Below are 18,280 nucleotides of genomic sequence, written 5' to 3'. Positions count from 1 at the left end.
AAACCTTAAGTTACAAAAAGACACAAAAACAGGAATATACATCCATTCAGCACACCTTATTTCATCAGCCATTTAATCAAAACAGAATCTAACACATATCTAACTAGATTGCTTATTAGCCCTTTACAGGAGTTCTGACCTGCGATCCTGCTCTGGTCCCAGCAAAAACAACACAGAGACAGAGAAAACCCTTTGTTTCCCCCCCTCCAGCTTTGAAAGTATCTTGTCTCCTCATTGGTCATTTTGGTCAGGTGCCAGCGAGGTTATCCTTAGCTTCTTAACCCTTTACAGGTGAAAGGGTTTTTCCTCTGGCCAGGAGGGATTTAAAGGTGTTTACCCTTCCCTTTATATTTATGGCAGGCTCCGATCTCAATCAGGCCCGAGGAGGTATATTCTACACAGCCTGCAGCAGCGAGCCTCGCAGCCCAGGTCGACAGACGCGGGCTTGCAGGACTACGGATAGATCTCAAAAAATAACTGTGTACACAGCTCTCAGAAGTTGCAACTCGGGCTGGAGCTCAGGCTCTGAAGCCTAGGGCAGGGGGTGGGTTTCAGAGCCCCAGCCATGACTTTAAAGCACTGTCTACACAGCGATTTTTACAGTGCTAGCCCAAGACTGTTGACCGAGCTGGGAGGCTAGTTGCTCTGGGCTGTGTAGACATAGTCGTAGGCATTGCTGTAATACGAATGGTGAGACGCAATACTTCAGCAGGTTTTGTTCATTTTAGTGATGCGATGCCAAGAGCAGGTGCGGTCAGTGAACCCACTGTGAATTAGGGGCAAAATACTGGCATTGCTCCCACTGTGCAGATGAAGGCAGAACTCGTCTGGGTTGGAAGTTCTTACGGGCAGGGGCCTTGGCTATACAGCTCTGAACACGCTGCTGGTCTTGTACAAATACATACCAATGGTGCTAAGTTGGCTTTTAGGGGATCAGTTAAAAGTTCCCAGGACCCTGAAGTCCAACAGGTTACTTCACTTCATTAATACGGGAGCAAGTTCTTCCAGGATACTGTTTGCATCCAGCCTCCCAGACAATATGCAACTATGTTTCGGGGACTATAAATCCTGAGTATCCAGGCACAGGTACAAATTGGGTCAGGATCAAGGCGAAGCATAGCATGGGCTCTTTTTAGAAGATGCTGTAGGTATAAATTCTGCTAACAATGTCTAGACTGTCTCAGATGTACCGTAACTATTCTGCAGTGTTTTAGAATACACCCTCGTCTTGGGAAAGACCAAAGACACCTCCAGGACATTTTGCATCGATGAGTCAGGGGAATAACTCGATCCATTTGATGCATGAAGCTGCAGCAATATGAGCTAACCCAGTAGCTCAATGAAATATTCCAACAGAATAAGATGCTGCAGGGAGCTCTCTTCTCTTTTGCTTTCTATTCTGGTGTCTGCATCTGAGACTGTTTACCTGTGATGGTCAGGGGGAAATCATAGCCCAGTGATCCTTGCCTGCTCTGATGGCTTTTAGTCCCTCCCCATCAATGAGATATGCAGGTAGTCTTTAAGAGCATGTTAAGAAATCACTTTGGGGGACTGTTTGGAAGCCACATTATGGAGAACTCTGCCTCTTTATCTTCCCTGTAAGGTTGCAACATGGATATTAGGCAGTGACAGCAATTATTGATGGTGTCATTAAGGTTGAGATCCCATTTCCAGCAATCCATTTTTTTTTTTTTTGGCTGCAGGGATGCCGATAAGTGGTGGCACAATGGGATTACAAAAGCAACATGTTTATCGTTTGCCCTCATGCGCAGGGGGAAGGGAGATTAATACGTGAAATACCTGAAAATACCATGCGCTCGCGTTATTAATGTGTAATCACTGCAAAAGAATGACTTGTCATGAAAACCCATCATTATTTATTTGCTCCATCTTCAACGTCAGTTATGCAGTAAAACCCAAGAGAAGAAAAAACTTTTTCAGATAACACTCTCTAGCACGCATTTAGCGTGCGCTTAAGAAGACAGCTGTTATTTCACCACGCTGATTAGTACAAACACGTTGTTTGAAGTTTAGCAGCTGTGTAATAGACATGTAAACATTTTGTAATATCTTTTCTCCTTTCTCTTTGTCTGTACACACAGCAGTTCAATCGCAATATCTATTTTATTGATCAATAATTGTAGCTCATTAATATGCAAGTGCCCCTTGATGTCTGAATCTCGCACCTCTGGGAGAGGGACCTTTTTAAAGCATTCCTGGGAAAGATGCTTTTGATTGCATGGAGCTCTAGTTTGTGATAGGAAGGCTGATATTTGATTGACCTGGTGGAAAATTTAACTTAGTGATTAAAATCAGCCACAGAGACAAAATCCAGAGGGGCTGGAGGTGGAGGGTGAAGTGGAACCATCGGATAAAAGCTGAGAAGTCACACTGTCAATACTGTTAACAGACTCTCTACGATTTTCATGGGTTGGAGCCTCAGCTGGTCTAAGTTAATGGAGCTCTTTTGTGGCATCGATTTACACAAGCTGAAGATCTAGCCTGGTGACCAAAACTGCTTGTGCTTTGTTTGCTTTTCCTGAATAATTGGAGCTAAAGTGACTTTAGTACTCGACTGGCAGCCTTGAAGACCTCGGTTATTCCACCAAACTGGCCCAAAGGTAGCAGCAGCCGTGTAAGCTTTCTCCGTGGAGCCCATCAGGATTCCTCCACCTGGACCTCTCCGCCAGCGTTCTTGAGGACGTGAATGGTGTTATTCGTGGCTCATTCAGTTGTGGGCTTCTCTGAAGAGGCTGACAATACAGCTCAGGGCTGTGCTGGCTATTGTGATGTGGCTACATGGCCACACAGCGCTGGACTGAGACGGATGCTTTGTCTTGTGAAAGCCACTGGACAGCTGTCAGGCAAAAATAAATGACCCGCGACCTGAAGAAATGCCATACGTTGCTCAAGGAAGCAACTGAAATCTTTCCTCACTGGGGTGCAGGCTGGAAAAAGGACACCGCCGTTTCTGAAGACAAGACTTCGGCTCTGAGAAGCGACCTCGGGGTGATAGCTGGTGGCAAATTAGACCAGTTTGCAGTGTCATCTGGGAGCCATAAAAGGACCAGTGCAATTGTGGGCCTCTCTGTGAAGCTATACAGAAACACAGCTGTCACCGTGTTACCAGCAAGGGGAGGGGAGGCTCACTGCAGTTTGACTGCTTTCTTGGGGAAGAACCCCTGTGGGAGGGGAGCGGTGCCTGCCCTTCATTTAGGGTAAATACGCCTGCTGGTGCAGTTACCCTGCTAGTTCAGGGCGGTTAAGTCTGCTTCCTGGAGTACGGTGTGTGAACGAGCCACGGGCAGTGCATAACGAACAGAACACTGGTTTAAAGGGCCAGTATGCAGGGATCCTCACCCTCTGGGTGCCCACGCAGCTGCCCTGCAGCCACTGTTCCAGCCACCAAGAAAGAGGAACAAGCGTTGCCTGTTGCACCCTCTCCCCCATCATTTGTGGCCCAGTGGATCTACTGTGTGCATGGACCCATTGGGCAGCCCTCATTTCCCCTCCCGCTCCACGTCGAGCCATGGAAACCCAACGCTCTCTCTCTAGGTGGTCTATATTGCGTTGACCTCCCTGTACATCATTTTTCCCTACTACATCCACTGAGTGGGGGTGGGATTGGGCTGAGAAAGTTCCCCTGTCTTGTGCTCATCCTCTTACCTTTGATTAGTAACACCTCCTTGGACCCATCTCTACGTAGGTTCCTTAGAAGGCATTCCAGTGTGCAATTCCTTCCCTCTCCTTGCATATCTGCCCTTCTTTTTCTCCCCGTTTCTCAACCCAGCCCCCGGGTTGAACACATGAAAAGCAAGGCATCCTGCTGCACCATGCCTTGGACTGGCTGACAGAGAGGGCGCCAGGCTCATCTACTTGCACTGCAATCCAGCCTGAAGAAGAAGAAGAAGAAGGAAAATTCATTCCCTGCATTTGAAAGCTAACTTAAAAACGAGACTCATGCCTTCTGGTAAGGCAGGTAAAGAGGAGGGGGGAGGGATAGCTCAGTGGTTTGAGCATTGGCCTGCTAAACTCAGGGTTGTGAGCTCAATCCTTGAGGGGGCCATTTAGGAATCTAGGGCAACAATTGGGGATTGGTCCTGCTTTGAGCAGGGGGTTGGACTAGATGACCTCCTGAGGTCCCTTCCAACCCTGATATTCTATGATCCTATGAGCAGAAGGAAATGGATGAGCTGCCACTTTTTTCCTAATGAATCACAGGCCATTGCATCCCGCTTGCAAGGGGACAGTCAGTCAACCTCCTGATGCAGGCACTACTCCATGGTTCTTAATGGCACCTTGTGGGAGTGTAGCAAAACGCTTCATACAGTCTCATTGTCTTGATTGCTTACGATGGACTGGGCTGGACTGGGTAAATTAAATTCCTTCTTTTTCATGCAGAGTAAAATCAGTGGGGGAACTTGACTTGTCTCGGTGTTAAACCTGTCAAGAGGCTGTGACCGAATCATGCTGGGTTGAAATAAGATTAAACCGCTATTTCAGGAAAGGTACTAATTCTTAAACTTGCTCTCCAGTGAGGGTGCTGCCAGAACCAAATGACACTATTAATTATTCTATTTCAATAGCACCTAGATGTCCCAAGTGAGATTAATCTAGATGCTGTACACACTCCTAGTAGGAGAGTCCCTCCACCAAAAACCTTACAGTCTAAAGAGACCACGTAGACAAACGCTCGACTCGTGCAAAGATTCTCAGGTTTTATGATTGGAAAAGACTATTACAATCATGTAGTCTGACCTCCAACATAAAAGCGGTGAGAGAATCTCCCCTAGGGATTCCTGTCCATACCTTGGGATTGAGCTAGAGTCCCGAGTAGTCTTGTTGGCCTGAATGGTACTACTCACATGCTGAAAATTAAGCACAGGCGTAAATCCTTGCAGCACTGGGGCTAAAGGGTTGGAGATGTGGCGAATGATTACATCCATTGTACAGGAGGGGAATTGAGGCATAAAGTAGATTAAGGGATTTGCCAGACGTCACACAGGAAGTCTGCAGCAAAGCCAGGGATTTAACCCAGATCACTGGGTCCCGTGTTTTAAATACAAGACCATTCCTTTAATCCTCCCCATCCCCACGTTGAGGAAGGTTCCTTTTACAGATGGGTAAATTGAGGCATGGAATAACCAAATAAGTAGTTCAAGATCACAAATGGAGTCAGTGGCAGAGTTAGGAAGAATACCCTTATAGTCTGGATCACAGTCAACCTGTTCCAACCACTGTCCCTACCCTGTCCTTCCCTAAAGAAGAGGTAAATATGGACACTATGTGCTTCTCACAGGTATTCATCTTTGCAAACTCCATTTAGGATTACACATTCATAGATTCATACCATTTCCAGAAGGGACCATTGTGATCATCTAGTCTGACCTCCTCTATGACAAAAGCCATAGAATTTCCAAAATAATTCCTCCAGCAGATCTTTTCAAAAAACATCCAATCTTGATTTTAAATGGTCAGTGATGGAGAATCCACCATGACCTCTGGTAAATTGTTCCAATGATTAATTACACTCACTCTAAAAAATTACACCTTATTTCTAGTCTAAATCTGTCTAGCTTCAGCTTTCAGCCATTGGATCGTGTTAGACTTTTGTCAGCAAGATTGAAGAGCCCATTATTAAATATTTGTTTCCCAAATAGATACCTATAGACTGTATTCAAGTAACCCATTTACCTTCGCTTTGTTAGACTCAAAGAGCTCAGTCTATTTAGCTTATCACTATACATCACATTTTCTAATCCTTTAATCATTCTTGTGACTCTTCTGTGACTTTTCTCTTGTTCAATTTGTCAACATCCTTCTTGAATTGTGGACACCAGAACGGGATACAGGATTCCAGCAGCGGTCGCACCAGTGCCAAATACAGAGGTAAAATAACCTCTCTACTCCTACTTGAGATTCCCCTATTATTAAAGGATCACATTAGCCTTTTTAGCCACAGCACCACACTGGGAGCTCATCTTCAGACGATTATCCATCACGCCCCACCAAATCTTTTTCAGAATCATAGTGTCCTCCATTGTGTAAGTATACCCTACATTCTTTCTTCCTAGATTTACAGTTAGCCGTATTACCACACATATTCTTTGCTTGATTCCAGCTTACCAAGCAGTCCAGATAGCTATGAATCAGTGACCTGTGCTCTTCATTATTTACCACTCCCCCAATTTTTGTGTCATCTGCAAACTTCATCAGTGATGACTTTGTTTTTTCCAGCTCATTGATAAATAGCATAAGGCTAAGAACAGATCCCTGTGGACCCCACTAGAAACCCACCTGTAATGATGATTCCCCACTGACAGTTAAATTCTGAGACCTATCAGTTAGCCACCTTTTAACCCGTTTAAGGTGTGCTGTGTTAATTTTATATTTTTCTAGTTTTTTAATCAAAATGTCTTCCGATACCAAGTCAAATGCCTTACAGAAGTTTAAGTATATTACATCAACACGATGACCTCTATCAACCAAACTTGCCATAACATCAAAAAAGATATTGAGTTAGTTTGATAGGATCTATTTTCCATAAACCCATATTGACTGGCATTGATTATAGTACACTCCTTTAATTATTTATTAATCCAGTCCCAGATTAGTTACTCCATTATCTTACCTGGGATCTATGTCAGACTGACAGGCCTATAAGTCACCCCGTTTACTCTTTTTAAATATTGGCACAACATTAGCTTTCTTCCGGTCTTCTGGAACTTCCGTGTTCCAAGACTTATTGAAAATCACCATTAATGGTACAGTGAGCTCCATAGCCTACGCTTTTAAAACTTTTGGATGCAGGTTATCTAAACCTGCTCATTTCATTTCTAATTCTAATAGCTTCTGTTTAACATCCTCCTGAGCTGAAATGGAAAAAAAAATTATCATATGATATTACTACATCATCTGTTTTTTCCCAGATACAGAACAGAAATATTTATTAAACGTTTCTACCTTTTCTGCATTATTACTGATAATGCTACAGTTTCCATCTAGTAATGGAATCTTTTTGTTCCTAATATACTTTAAAAAAATCTTCTTTTCCTTACCTCTGCTGGACATAGATTTTCCCTGTGTCCCTTTGCTTCACTTATCAGTTTTCTTCAATCACTAGCTTTTGATGTATGGATATTACTACCAACATCCCTTTTCTTCCATTTAATTAATTACTTAATTAATTTTTTATAGCTGCCTTCACTTCCCCTCTAAACCAGGTCAGGGTTGTTTTTTTTTAACCAATATGGCCTTTTTCCTCAGTTGTGGGATTGTGCCTGTTCCCTGGCGTTGGTGATCTGTAGCAGACCCCAACTAATATCCCATCTTGCACTTTATCTGTTAGGACATGGATCTGTAAGCATTCCAGATCACTTTCTTCTGAATTGTCTGAGGCTCAGAAAGAGGTAATTTTTGACATAGAGTGCCACCTCTTTTACCCACTTGAGCCTTCTTAAATGGGTTATAACCATTGATTTTAAAATTCCAGTCACAGGAATCATGTCGTCCCAGGTTTCAGTAATACCAACTCGATCAAATTCATGCTCATAATGAGCAATTTCAACTCCTCTTGTTTTTTACCCACGCTCCTAGAATTGTGTATAGGCAGTTAAAGAATTTCTTCTTTTCATGTCCTTTGGTTCCTTGATTAATTTTGTTCTTGGCATCTCAGTTTTGTGCTGAGTGCTCATATCTTCCCTCTTTTTTCCTCCCCTTGTGTTATTAGTTTAACCCCCTCCTGACTATTCTAACCAGTCTGTCCCCAAGAAGATTGATCCTGCTTCTGCTGAGCTCGGGCATGACTAAGAAGAGGAATTGTTTGTAGTTACACTAGCTAGCCTAAAAAAATCCCGGGTTATCGGTCCTCATGCTTCAGAGAGTGACAGGGAGTCATTTCTCCCCATAGTGCAGCATTGTCGTTAATTGAATTCTGGGAGTTTTAAACCATCCCCTCCGGTACCCAGGATTGACCACTGCTGGAGACAGGATATCAGGCTGTTCCTGTCTAGCATTTCCTGTCCTGGTGCTACTAAGCCTCGGCTTCCCTCCCTAATGAGCAGGGAAAGGCTCTTACATATCCTTATGTGCCTCTTGTGATTCCTTCATTACAATGACAAGTCTCCAGCTGTCTCCTTGGGGACCCTCCTGAGCCTGATTGACTTTTCAAGCTGTTCCCACTTATTGATCTTCTGTCTGGGGAAAAAAAATCCAACAAGTTTATTCTCCCGGACGAGGCATTTTGTGTTAGATGAGTCTCCGAGTGCTGTGCGTGAAAGATGACAGGGAAAGCTTTACAGGAGGGAAATTCATTCTGAGATAGCTCTGCCTCAAGCTCCCATGGTGGGGTAGATAGACACACTGGGCCCCAAGCTTCCATGACAGGATAAATGGACACATGCTCTTCAACAGTAATTGCAACTGGTGACTCTGAGGGATTCAGAGATGGGCCAATTTTATACATATGTTTTTTCGTACCAAGACAGGTCTTTTGCCAGAGACTCTGTTTCACTGGGAAAACATTGTGTGAAAAATTTATGAATTGCACCCTGCTTGGGGCTACACTGGCCTGGGATGCATCTATGGGTGTTCACAGCTCCAGATTCAAAAGTTGGGCCTCCCTCTTCACTTGTAGGCTTAAACTTCTGCAAAGTGTTATATGTGTTTCAGAACGTTCACAAAGTCCGGACAGTCCCTTGTGAATGTAGGACTCTCTGCAAACTCGTGTTGCCCCAGGGTGTAATGGGACAGAAACTCTGCTGGCGTAAATTGCAATAGCTTCACTGGTGCCATTCCCTTGAATTCGGTGGAGCTACTCTGACTTAAATCAACTGGCGATCTGGGTCTTTATTGTTTGTTGTATTACAGTGGCACATAGAGGCCCCAACTGAGATCAGGGCCTAGTTGTGCTAGGAGATATACATAAATGGAGTAAAAGAGGGTCCCTGCCCCAGAAAGCTAATAATCTAAACAGATAAAATAGTCGAAGGAAGGATTATGATCCCCATTTTATAGATGGGGAACTGAGGTACAGAGAGATGAAGAGACTTGCCCAAAGTCTGTGATACGTATGTCCGTGTCAGTTTGCTGATCAGCATCAAAAACTTGGGTGACAGAATACCTCACCCTCCTCTCATCCTGGGACCTAACCTCATCTAATGCCAGGTATTTCTAATGTTCCTGTCTCCATGGTATTGAGATCAGCAGAGGGAGCTCAACACCACCTAGAAGAAACTCAGGTCCAAGTTGTATGCCCAGTGAGCCACAGTCACATGGTACAAGTCCCTAGCTTCCTCCTCACCAAAGCTACTTCAGCAGTGGAAGTAATTGACACCCATTAGCAGCCTCTGCAGGGAAGCCAAAGTTTGAATGAACTATCTTCTCTAGCTGGTGATCTCTCTAGGTCTGTAGCACATTGTCAGGGCAGCTTGCACTGCTGTTGCTTGGACTCTACCTGTCCTGGGGATAAATGGAGATGTCTAGCTTCTAGGGTGGTGACTGAATCATGTTTCACCAGCACTAAATTTCCTTATCTGGCAATTTCTCAGCTCTGAACCTCCAGAATGCCTGAGGTTGTGCCTATCGCTATGCCCCTGTCCCTCCTTTCTCAGCCCCACTTTCAGGGAGTTTGGATTTAGATACCCTTTATCTGATGGTCTTTCATTGGTACTACAATGGAGTCTCCTTCCATGACCATATTTAAAGGAATTCTCTCACGCCAAAATATTTCAGATTTAAATGATAAATTAGCTAAGGGAATCGTTAGAGCAGCATTTTCAAAAATACAGTAGTAATAAAAAGAGGGAAAAAAAGCCCTTGGAGGGACAATGCTTCTAATTAATTACCTAATTAATATCTGATTAATTAATAGAGGGTTGTCATGAAAGTTTCCTTTTATGCTGCAGGATTATTCAATTATAAAGCATCCTCTAGAACAAATATCCTTAGTGTGCCATCATGTCACTTATGTGCTGAAATCAATAGTGTGTTTGGAATCAAATCACTAATGCTGTCTTCCCAAGGATGCATAACACATGCCCTCAAAAATTAAAACACATCTGAATTGCAAGGAGCATAAACATATCAAACTTTTAAAACCAAATAGACAGGGAGTGAGTAATGATGAACTGTCGTCGTTCATATCTGAGTAATAATATTGGCCAGAAGAAACGGAGGAAAGGATCCTACCATAATAGCAATAGGATTTGGAACTTCCTAACTCTAGGTCTTTGGTTCAAATGCCCCATGCCACCGGTCTATAGAGAATGACAGTCATTACCATCCAGCAGCGTTTCTGTGGCTAGTGGGAAATGTGCGGATGTCTCCGGTGTTGTCTGAGTGAGAATTTGCACTGATTACAGCCATCAGGGGATGGATCACTTGACGATTATCTGTTCTGTTCATTCGCTCTGAAGCACCTGGCACAGGCCACTGTTGGAAGACAGGATACTGGGCTAGATGGACCATTGGTCTGACCCAGTCTGGCTGTTCTTATCCATGGGGCTGCACAGGCTCAAAGCCCCAGTGTAGTCAGAGCAGACCGCCGGAAGAGAGCACAGCTGCAGCATGCAGAAGTTTCAGGGAAGGTGTAAGCTCCACTGATGCATGGGGCAGCCTTGCACGGCCACACTAGGGATTTGCAGCTGGTCACCAATGGCTGCCATGGGGCAAATGCCCAGTGAGGATAAGGTCTCAGTCCAACTCCTAATCGAGCAGCCTCTCTATGCCAAATGTGCTACCCAGCAGGCTCAGCAGAGAAGCCAAAGCCAAATCTCTTTTGCCCTAACATTGGGCCCCGGGTTGCTCTTACTACATTCAAAAACCAGTTGGAGAACACTTCAATCTCTTTGGTCACTCGATTACAGACCTAAAAGTGGCAATTCTTCAACGAAAAAACTTCAAAAACAGACTCCAACTGAATTGGAATTAATTTGCAAACTGGATACAATTAACTTAGGCTTGAATAAAGACTGGGAGTGGATGTGTCATCACACAAAGTAAAACTATTTCCCCATGTTTATTTCCCCCCCTCCACCCTCCACTGTTCCTCACACGTTCTTGTCAACTGCTGGAAATGGCCCACCTTGATTATCACTACAAAATGTTTCCCCCCCCCCCCCCGCTCTCCTGCTGATAATAGCTCACCTTACCTGATCACTCTTGTTACAGTGTGTCTAGTAACACCCATTGTTTCATGTTCTTTGTGTATATAAAATCTCCCCACTGTAGTTTCCACTGCATGCATCTGATGAAGTGAGCTGTAGTTCACGAAAACTTATGCTCAAATAAATTTGTTAGTCTCTAAGGTGCCACAAGTCCTCCTTTTCTTTTTACGGATACAGACTAACACGGCTACTACTCTGAAATCTTACTACTCTGATTGTCCATTGGGAGAACAGTGAGGGAAGCTAGCACTGCCCCTGTCCTTGTCCGAAATGCTCTAGTTTCCTACTCGGCTGTGTTGGAGTGTGAGCCTCAGATTTTCTTCTCATATTTCCTCCTCTTCTGCTCCCCTTCACTCTTGAGGAAATTTCTTTCTCTCCTCAGCATCGGTTCTCTGTCCTCATCTCTGTGAACATATCAAGGTGACAAATTTATTTCATCCCTTTGTGGTGCCTACCTTCCCAGTGATACACTTCCTTTGCCTTTGTCTCTTCAAAACCCCATTGTCTCCGTCTTTTCATTATTCCTGCCGCTCATGCACTGAGCCATTTCCATGGTGGTTGCCATGAACTTCTGTGCACTCTACCTTCCATTCCCCACCTCCAGCTTTTCTTCCAGTTTGTTTTACACGCTCAGATCAATTCAGTTTTATAACCTGGCAGATTCTCTCGCTCTTTACTGCACAATGCAGGGAAAATAAGTTGCTCTCTCTTTAGTAGCCATCTTGGCTGGAGGTCTTTTTCCTGGGGCATACTGATTTTTTCCCCCTCCTGGTGAATCCATTCAGGCCTTTTGTAGGGGCGGAAGTTCAAAGGAGCTTAGAACCCAGGCTATCTCATATGTAAAGCCAGCATACTCTGAATGGAGAGGCAATGTGGCCTAGTGGATATGGTGATGGACTGTGGCTCTGGAGACCTTAGTTCTAATCCAAATTCTGTCACTAACTTGTTTTGTGATGCTAGGAGAATCACTTCACTTCTGTCTGCCTCTGTTTACACTGTAAACTCTTTGGAGGTAAGGACAATCTATCAGCATGTGTGCGTACAGCGCCTAGCACAATGGAGTCCTGATTTCAACTGTGGCCTCTGGGTGCTACTCTAATAACAATAATGCAGTGGGATCATCTTTATCTCTTGCATTCAAGCACACTTCCAGCACATTGCTTGGAATGGAGACTAATTTTAAGTGTAACATCTTTACCTACATTAGAGCATCAGTAAATTCCAAGAAAGGACGATCTTGTGTTAACACTCAGCGCTGGGAGTCAGGGGACCTGAGTTTCTATGCCTCACTTTACCACAGCGCAACCTTGGGTAAGTCACTTAGGGCCAGATTTTTAAAGGCATTTACACACCTACAGATGAAGAAAGATGCTTAACCTGCATTGAGATCAATGGGAGTTACATACCGAGGCATTTTTAAAAACCTCACAAGGCACTCATCTTTCACCTTAGGCTCCTAAGTAGCTTTTAAAATCCAGCCCTTAATCTTTCTGTGCCTCAGTTTCCCCAGCTGTAAAATGGGTGTATAATATCACCTACCTCTCAGGGGTGGCATGAGGCTTAATTAATTTATGTTTGTAGAGTGGATTCATAAACTTGGATGGGAAGGGCATGTATTTATTTTCATGACTTTATTTTCTCAAAGTAGCACATGGAGGACATCAGGGAAATACCTTCATACAAAATTCTACCAAAAAGATCACTTGGGAAGCTGTCACCACTTTGTTTCTATGGACCTCTCTGACATCCCCATCTCTTCTCTGTAGACCGTAGGTGGCACAGAGATAAACCTGAGTGGAATGGAGAGAAAATGTCTCCTCTAGCTCCTGCTTTGGTCACAACCAGTGAACAGCATCATACTCTTAGGAAGAGTAGAGTGTCACCTGTATTCTTTGCTGCCTCTGGCTCGGGTCGTTTTCCAGATAATGGCCTACTGCAGATGAATGAAAGCATTGAGATATTCTTCTGGCAGGATATACACAGACTCCAGGAGGTCACGATTTTCTCTTAAGCATCAGCAACAGCTTCTGTAAAAGTTAAACCACCTTACTACTGGGGCCACGCTGAAGCTTCATAGCTCAGATCCAGCTCAGGATTCAAACTTTCCTCAAGATCTGATGTGTTTAGAGCTGGACTTTCAGTTCATGCCCATCTCTGCTTCAGATGGGACATGGGAAATGTTGCAGTTCCTTTTCTGGGACAAAGCTGAGCACAGCTTCTGAGCCACTTACAGAGGGTGGGTCCAAAGCCATTCAGGCAGCCCATTGCTGAGGGACGTTCTGAATAATCACATCCAGAGGGTCCCCTATTTTCCCAGAGGACAAGAAGACACAGGGTGGTACAAGCGACACTGCTCAACCCTGGCCTGTAGAGACCACTTCTCAGCAAAAGCAACAAGGGGTCCTTGTGCCACTTTAGAGACTAACAAATGTATTTGGGCATAAGCTTTTGTGGGCTAAAACTCACTTCATCAGATGCATGGAGTGGAAAATACAGTAGCAGGTATATAAACACAGTACATGAAAAGATGGGAGTTGCCTTACCAAGTGGGGGGTCAGTGCTAACGAGACAATTCAATTAACAGTAGAATACCAAGGGAGGAAAAAAATCACTTTTGTAGTGGTAGTGAGGGTGGCCCATTTCAAACAGTTGACAAGAAGGTGTGAGTAACAGTAGGGGGAAATTAGTTTTTGTAATGACCCATCCACTCCCTGTCTCTATTCAGACCTAATTTGATGGTGTCCAGTTTTCAAATTAATTCCAGTTCTGCAGTTTCTCATTGGAGTCTGTTTTTGAAGTTTTTTGTTGTTGAAGAATTGCCACTTTTAAGTCTGTTATTGAGCGACCAGGGAGATTGAAGTGTTCTCCTACTGGTTTTTGAATGTTATAATTTCTGATGTCATATTTGTGTCCATTTATTCTTTTGCATAGAGACTATCCGGTTTGGCCAATAAATTTGTTAGTCTCTAAGGTGCCACAAGGACTCATTGTTTTTGCTGATACAGACTAACACAGCTACCATTCTGAAACTTCTCAGGGTCAGACTCCTTGCCAATTTGATCAAACTAAGGTTGCCAATTAGTGCCCACTGTGATGTGGACAGTTGTCAAATGGGATCAAAATTGTGACCACAGAGACCTGTTGTATTAATTTAGAGGAAATAAATGGGCTACAGGTGTTAACATACCACTGTCACTGTCCAGCATTAACACTCTGCACTAGCCCGAAGCCCCCTCCCATACCCCTCATCCCTGGCCCCACCCCAGAGCCTGCACCCCCAGCCAGAGCCCTCACCCTCCTGCACCCCAACCCTCTGCCCTTGCCCTGAGCCCCCTCTCTCACCCCAAACCCCTCATCTCTGGCCTCACCCCGGAGCCCACATCCCAGCCAGAGCCCTCACCCCCCGGTGCCCCTGCCCACATTCTGAACCTCTTGGCCCCACCCCCATCACACATCATTGGTGCACATAACAAAATTCATTCCGCACATGGATGTAAAAAATTAGAGGGAACATTGTTAAAGTCCAGTCTTATTAGGAAAAGCCCCCTTGTTTGATGGTCTCTTAGATGGTACCAAAGACGGTAATAACTGTCTTTCCAGATGGAGTCTGGGACTCATGTGGAGCCGGTGGGATGGTGAGGGGTGAGGTTATCTGGGTTTCTCTCTCTGCCCCATTCTCGTCAGGTCACCTCTAAGCATCAGGATAATACAGTTGAGTTTGCAGTTCAGGTAAATTCATCGGCCTAGTTGTCACAACCAACCCCGAAGAACCATCAAACAGAACAAATTTTGGTCACTGCTAGCTTGTGGTAGGGCTTTAATCATTAGCCTCGTGGTAGAAGGCTCTGTAACCTATTGCCAATCCCATGAGCCATCTAGTCTCCTTGCAAAGATACAGACTGAAGGAGCACAGAGGATACCTTTGCTGTCAAAAAAACCCCCAGAACAAAACAAAAACCCAATGCTCCCAGACGGCTCATATCTTCTTCAGTTTGAACTGTGAATCATAATGACTAATACACAATGACAGCCAGTTTTGCCTTACCGATCTCCGCTGCACTGTATAAATTGAAGCTTAGCAGCAGAGGTCATCTTCAAGTCTTGCAAACCTTTGGTGATTGAAGCTGTCATTAAGGGAAAAAAAATTGCTTTGGTATCATGAACCAGTTGCTTGGGAGGAACTTTTGCAGGGTTTTGGTTGGAGATTATGCACATTAAAGTGGAAAATTTTAAATCAATGGCATTGAGGACAAATAAGAGCTCACCAAAAGACTTAAAGGTGACCTGTTTGGTTTTTGACATTAGAAATTCAGGTCTTGTCCACCCTGGAAAGTATTGTGAGAACTGGTAGAATTGTGATATCTGAGATACCAAGGAAGTGAAACCGGATGAATCGAGAGGGAAATGGGTTTTATTCAGACAGTTAGACTCACTGATTTTTTTTCCAAATAACACCTATTTAGCTAAAATGCTTTGGGGGAAAGCTCTCCCTGCTAAGGAGTTGGCTCCATGTACCTGCTGCAGCTAAGGGCTGAAAAAGCTCCCATTACACACGACTGGGTCATCCAAGAAGTCATCCAACAGAAGGAGGAGAGGCAACATGTGGCATCCTTGATATTTTGAAGTGGGAAAAAGAACTCCCAGGTCCCCATGGGTGCGGGGGATTCATAGGTTCCAAGGCCATAAGGGACCATTGGAATCATCTAGTCTGACTTCCTGTCAGGCCATAGAACTTCCCCAAGATAATTCCTAGAGCAGATCTTTTGGAAAACCACCCAATCTTGATTTTAAAATGTCAGTGATGGAGAATCCACCACAGCCCTTGGTAAACTGTTCCAATAGTTAATTACTCTTGCTGTTAAAAATTTACGCCTTATTTCCAGTCTGAAATTGTCTAGCTTCAACTTCCAGCCAATGGATCGTGTTTATATTTTTCCACTAGACTGAAGAGCCCGTTATTAAATATGTGTTCCCCTTGTAGATACTGGTAGACTGTGCCCTCTCTTTGTTAAGGTAAATAGATTGAGCTCTTTGAATCTAGGACAGTAAGACATGTTTTCTAATGCTTTAATCATTCTTGTGGTTCTTCTCTGACCTCTCCAATTTATCAACATCTTTCTTGAATTGTGGGCATCAGAACTGGACACAGGATTCCAGCAGCGGTCAAATGAGTGCCAAATACAGAGGTAAAATAACCTCTCTTCTCATACTTGAGATTCCCCTGTTTGGTCATCCTAGGATGGCATTAACTCTTCTGGCCACATTGGGAGCTCATGTTCAGCTGATAATCCACCACAACCCCAAATCTTTTTCAGAGTCATTGCTTCCCAGGATAGAGTCCTCCATCCCATAAGTATGGCCTGCATTCTTTATTCCTAGATGTATAAATTTACAATTAGCTGTATTAAAAGGGTTTGCTTGTGCCCAGTTTACCTAGCGATCCAGACTGCCCTGAGTCAGTGATATGTTCTCTTGATTATTTACCACTCCCCTAATTTGTGTGCCACCTACATAGGGATGCTCAGCAGCACATCACAGGACACACTGGAACATCAGAGGAACAAACCAAGCAGCATCAAGGACGAAGCAGAGTGAACCATTGCACTCCACAACCCAAAGTGGCCTAGGTCCTATTGACTGCCAAGTCACAGAGCATTGATTGGGACATTGAACAAATTCTCTCCCCTGCAGTAACAGTGATCCAGAGGGCTTGAGCAGGGTGAAATTCACCTCTGGGCAGTGGAGCAGCACAAGGAATGTGCACCTCTCCAATCCCAAGTGAGTCTTAAGTGGTGCAGGGGGAAATATCACCAGGGTAGGACAAGTAGAGTGCCAATAGCCCACAGCCACTGTGAGAGAGAGCAGGAGGGACACACAAGGGCTGGTGGGAACACAACAGCATTGTGAAATGGGGCAGTGGGTCAGCTGTCTAAAGCACCAGCTTCTGCGCATTTACTCTTCATTTTAAATGCACAAGTTTACATGCAGCCCTCAGCGTCTCAGCCTCCCCAACTGGGTGGGAAGCTGGTGACTCTCACAGAGGGTTTCTATGACTTGTAAGTCTGGAGCCAACGTTTCCATCCCTCATGTTCTCTGAAATTAAGGCCTGGACTATGCTCTGGTGTAACCCCGATTTAGCCACTGAAGGCTGGCAACGGGTGCAAACCATTGCTGATCCCTGCATATAGACAAGAGACAGCAGGGTTTGCATTGCTCCTGCTCTTCTCTGTGCTTAGGGGGCCACTCTGGTGTAGCTACAGGGATTGCAGGGCCACTGATGGGTGAACTGGGGCTATCCCCGAGTGTTGGAGTCAAGCTCTGCGGGGATCGTTCCACATTTCACCACGTCCCCAGACATTCCTTCATTTCAGACAGAGACAGAGGCACATTCAGAGGGGACAGTAAGGGAATGGGAGACAGAAAATGCACAAGTACACTGTGACTCACCCCGAGGGAGAGAGAAGGCCTCTGTTTACAGGGAGACTCAGACACACGCACATGCCCAGCTAAACAAGTCACAGTGTTTGCAATTCATCCGTCCCCAAGGGGCTGATCCATATTTTATAGCCGGTTTCCTCCGCTGAATGGTTCAAGATGCAAACAAATGAAACCCCTCCGTTTTCCTTTTCTCTCCCCGCCAGAGCATGGGCGGGGCGGGGTGGGAGACCCGGCTGCTGGGACAGCTCTGCTGACAAGAGTCAGCTGGCGTAACCGTGTCCTTTCTGAAGACAGGCTCATATCACACGGCTCCTTCCTGGCTGTCCCAGGTGGGTTGTTGTCTGCTCTAATATTCTCTCCCCCTCTCTCTCTTGCCACCTCCATTTCATTTCCCCAGGACGAGTGCTTGTTATTGCAATATTAGAAGGTGCTGGCTCAGGCCCATTTGTCTGTAGGGTTTGTGAGGAAGCCCAGGCTCCTATAAATGTGGGAATTGGATTGATTTCCTTAGGTGCTCATTACACTGAGTTATGATGGGGCTTGCCAGAGGGAACTTTCTCACTCCATATTAGGTCCACAAGCCCTGCTCTAACACAGTTCGGGAGCAGGTGCATCATGGTTTAAATGCTTAGTAGCTTGTCAGGGCAGTTGAATCAAGCCGGTAATTTTCTCTCTCT

General features: G+C 44.7%; 1 protein-coding gene across 1 annotated transcript in view; it reads left to right on the top strand.

Annotated features, from left to right (window-relative positions):
- Positions 1-18,280, top strand: part of LOC141991181 (VPS10 domain-containing receptor SorCS3-like) — a 468,227-nt gene that overhangs the window by 204,892 nt on the left and 245,055 nt on the right. The window lies entirely within an intron of this gene.

This window comes from Natator depressus, chromosome 7 (genome assembly GCF_965152275.1).
Source record: "Natator depressus isolate rNatDep1 chromosome 7, rNatDep2.hap1, whole genome shotgun sequence".
Lineage (NCBI taxonomy): Eukaryota > Metazoa > Chordata > Testudines > Cheloniidae > Natator > Natator depressus.
Note: the sequence above shows the minus strand (reverse complement) of the source record. Positions and strands in the feature narration are given on the sequence as shown.